The sequence below is a fragment of the Simochromis diagramma genome, unplaced genomic scaffold (assembly GCF_900408965.1).
Source record: "Simochromis diagramma unplaced genomic scaffold, fSimDia1.1 OVJJ01000545.1, whole genome shotgun sequence".
Taxonomy (NCBI): Eukaryota; Metazoa; Chordata; class Actinopteri; order Cichliformes; family Cichlidae; genus Simochromis; species Simochromis diagramma.
The window spans coordinates 5706257-5710835 of record NW_024387371.1 but is presented as its reverse complement, the minus strand read 5'-3'; positions in this window follow the sequence as shown (position 1 = coordinate 5710835).

The window sequence follows — 4579 nt, the reverse complement described above, 5'->3', positions numbered from 1 at the left end:
GACAACTCTTGTGGCCATTCTCACAAAAATCTTCCTTGCTTTTCAGAGAGCAGCCGTCAGAACCATTCAGGAAAGAGTCCATTGAATCAGCAGTGCATGAACCTTCTTCAGACAGATACTGGTGGTCTGCCGGTCAGGAAAAAGTATGTTTGATTGGCTTGTTGCACTGCAAACATGATAGATATAGATTCAGGGGATTTTTTTCTCAATTCACAACAAAGTTTGTTTTGTTTTTTTGGTTTTTGTTGTTCAGCTGTGAGCAAACTAAGAAAGGAGGGGAAAAACCCAACATGTGCACAATAATTAGAGAGTTTTGTAAATTTTTCTTGTGCTGTTTGTTCTCATTTATCAGAGCATAAATACATTAGCCTCAGCAAATGTCAAACTAAATGAGCATGCGATTGATGTGCACTATATTTATCTACACAGTCATTTTCCTACTGATTCTCTATATATTACTTATTGTAAAAAAAATCTCCGGTAAAGAACAAAACAATATCTGATATCTGACAGAGTGCATTCATTTGATGTGAGTTTCACTGCTGCTCAAAACCTTTTAAAAACATATCAGTGAGCAACATAATTGAATTGAATGCATCCATGAAAAGAACTGTAAATTATTTTGAAGTGACTGTATATAAATAACAGCCTGCCTCTGTAGTGCAAGTATTAATTAATCCCCTGGCATACACACTTGCTACTACTGTTTGCGTGAGTGTCAAAAATGTCAAAACTACAGTGCCTAGCTGTGTCCAAAAAAATGAAAAATGAAAGTATATACTTGTTTGTTTTGAAGGATTTGGTGTTTTAAAGTGGGAGCTAGTGGACTTTCAGCTGAGGAAAGATAAAGTGATGACACAGGCTGTATAGAAACTCTTGAGAGACATGTTGTTTCCTTTTTTATGGCCTACGTTTGCAATAACAAATTACAGAACATGAGGAAGGAAATTCATTTCTTTACTTTCTCCAACTTATTTTCCCTGGTGTGATATTTGAGTTCACCTATAGCACTATGCAAAAGTCTCAAGTCACCCCTAAATTCTTCATATTTTGCTGGGAAAATAGGAAATAAGTGTAATCATTTATTGAAACATGTGCAAACACAGAAAGAAATAAGAGGGTATAAGGCAAAAAACAGAGTCTGCCCAGTTCTAACAAGCTTGAAAGTCAGCATTTGATATCACCACCTTTATTCTTCAACACAGTCTGAACTCTCTTAGGTAATCCCATATAATCCCACCTTCCTTCACCAATGTGAGTCTGCGGTCCTGGGGAGGCCAATCCATGACTCATAGTGTTTCATTGTGTGTTTTTCAATTCAATTCAATTCAATATATAGCGCCAAATTACCACAACTGTTGCCTCAAGGTGCTTTTTATTGTAAGGTATAAACCCGACAAAAATACAAAGAAAACAGAGAAAACCCCAATGACCATATGACCCCCTATGAGCAAGCGCTTTCGTGACAGTGGGAAGAAAAACTTCTTTTAAGAAACCTGATCCAACTCTAACTATATGCTTTATAAAAAAGGAAACTTTAAACCTAATCTTAAAAGTAGAGACGGTGTCTGTCTCCCGAATCTAAACTGGAAGCTGGTTCCAAAGAAGACGGGGCTGAAAGCTGAAGCCTCTGCCTCCCATTCTACTTTTAAATACTCTAGGACAGGGATGGGCAACTCCAGGCCTCGGGGGCCGGTGTCCTGCAGATTGTAGATGTGTCCTTGAAGCAACACAGCTGATTTAAATGGCTAAATAACCTCCTCAACATGCCCTGAAGTTCTCCAGAGGCCTGGTAACGACCTAATCATGTGATTCAGGTGTGCTGACCCAGGGTAATATCTAAAACCTGCAGGACACCGACCCTCGATTCCTGGAGTTGCCCACCCCTGCTCTAGGAGTACCGAGTTGTGCTTTCATTGTAGCAGTGTTGTTATCATTGTCATTACTAAATAATAAAGCCTATGTCAATCAGACACTTTCTAGATGGTATTGCTTAGTGGACCCAAATCTGATGGTAATTTTCTGTGTTTTTGACAACATCCCCAACTCCAGCAACTGAAATGCAGCATGGTTAAAAATGATTGATGATACTCGCTGAACTTATTAATGACGATTTGAACCAAAAATTTTACATTTGCATTCATCACTTTATAAGACCTATTGTTACTTATTCCCAACACATTTCCTGTGTAATTTGTCATTCCTCAGTCTTTTCACCCTGTTTTCATTCCTTAACAATTACTTTTTCACAGTCAACCTTTCAGTGAGACCATTTTAGACGAGGCTGCAGTAAACAGTAGAAGGACAAACTGAAACCTTTTTCAGCTAAAGAAGTGGGAGTGAATTATGTTTTTCTTTGCAACAGGCTGCTAGTCACAAAGTGTCTAAAGATTTGATTTGTCTGTTACTGTATATGTAGACACCTCACTTGAATGATTCGTACACTAGGTCAGCGTTAAGTGGCTTAACAAAAAAAAAAAGGTCAGATACAAGGACTAGACTGAAAAAGAGTGAAAAGCACCCAATGTTTGAAAGACCTTTAGAGAGCCTAAAGAACTCTCGCTTAAAATAGCTTAAAAAAAAAGTCTGGCTCCTTGAAAGAAAAATTTAAAGGAGCAGTTTGAGACCTTTTCATAATACTGTAGATGGCTTTAAGCACAACAAAACCACAATATTCAAAATACCAAAATTGTTTATGTAGCTTATGTTTAAGATTTATTATTTCTGACTGGGCTGCAAACAAGCTCTTCACTGCACATCACTAGGCTCTAACCTCTTTCAGTCTGCTGACAGCATAGTTTGTGTGGCTTTGTTGTTTGTGTGTGCACGTGACCATGTTTGTATATGTGTGCCTAAATTTATTTCATGTTTAGAGATTCATTATTAGCCATTCATCAAGTAGTTGGACATCAGGGATGCATTAGTACCAGGTTCAGTCGGTTCAATGTCAGAATAATTGTTCAGTCTCACGTTGCAATACGCTTTTGATACTTGAGTGTCCTTTGCACATGTACCGCTTTTGTGTCGTTCCTGAATGCAGTGATTGCCTGTCAGTTCAGAGAATTAATATAGCCTTTTATAAAAGTCACAGAGACAAGTAAATGTTTAACAGTTGATTCAGTGGTACATTATTCAGATGTACTCAGACGTAATGGTGCATCTTTCACCTTTTCTTGATACTATACTGAACAAGTCACTTTCAATAATCCATTTTAAGTTATTCATGCTACTTGGTCACATATCAAAAAGTAATCTGACGGTATCACTAACACCAATTGCAAATATTTAACTATGACCATATGCCCCCGTCTTGCTTTGGGTTCTGGGTAATTGTCTGTGTGAGTCACAGGAATAAAGATCAATGGCAGTATTGATTTCAGGGTTCTGTGTTTGAGATACACAGTCTCCACTGTGCTCCATGAATTTCACATATTTCTCAACAATCTCCCTGTGAAGCAGGTGACTTGAATGAAGTTCAGCCCTTTGTTAAAAAAATAGTGTCATCATGCAAAAACCTCTATAAACTATTAATGACTTCCTCATCTCTGGAAACTATTGTTCTGCTCTGAACAACTCAGCAATTTATGCTGCCTGGCTTTCTCCTATACGTCCCAAACCCCCACACAGTTGACTCTGCCAAAGCCACAGACATTAATGCTGTGTTGTAACGTGCATACATCTCCAGCAGTTTCTTGCAGTTTCTCTCACTGTGGGTATTCTTCGCTCCTTCCTGAACTGGGAATGCACCCTGTCTTCCTGAGCAAGCATCAAAATAAAATGTGATGTCTCCATGCCGTAGAGATGGCAGTGTGAGCTGCAGGCCTTGGGCATGTTCTGCATGCCAGTGATAAAAAAAAAACAAAAAACATCTAGACACAATTCAAAAGTAGAGATCACCATATAATGAAGGTGGTGGAAAACAGGGAGGATCTAGCTGTTTTCCACTCATCCAGATGGGAACTGACTTACTTCATATTACAGCTCTCACCCCCCCTATGATCATCATTATGTCTCTATAATGGTGTACTGAAGAACTCCCTCCAACAGTAGGTGAAGATTGCCTTCAAATGAATGGACATTTTTATTTCTCAAAACAACCCAATTTCAATTTTCTGTTCTTCTGAGCATGTGGAAACATGTTCTTCATCTTCTTTTATACACCTCCCCACAACAAAATAAAGGTATGCTGAGGACTGGTTTTTTTTCTCCCGAATCTTTTGTTACTTGGTAACATAACATCCTGACTTTCTGGTCAGGATTTTTAGATTAATTTTGACTGAGCGTGTCTTTAAAACCCTAATGTAGACAGATTTGAGACACTCAATTAAAAATGAAAAGAATAAAATGAACTGTTGCCTCGAATGAAAAATAAATGCATTCTAAATGTAAATAATTGCTAATCCCGTGGTCACAGCTACATGAGTGATACCAGTTTCCCTTATTTGCATTTGTTAGAAGCATCTGTTTAGATGGAATCCCACTATGCAATCTAATCCAGAGGCAGTCTGGCTTTAAGACATGTGATACACTCTTTACACTCAGCCAAGCTGTACGTGAACATTTGTCTCTTAGTGTTCGC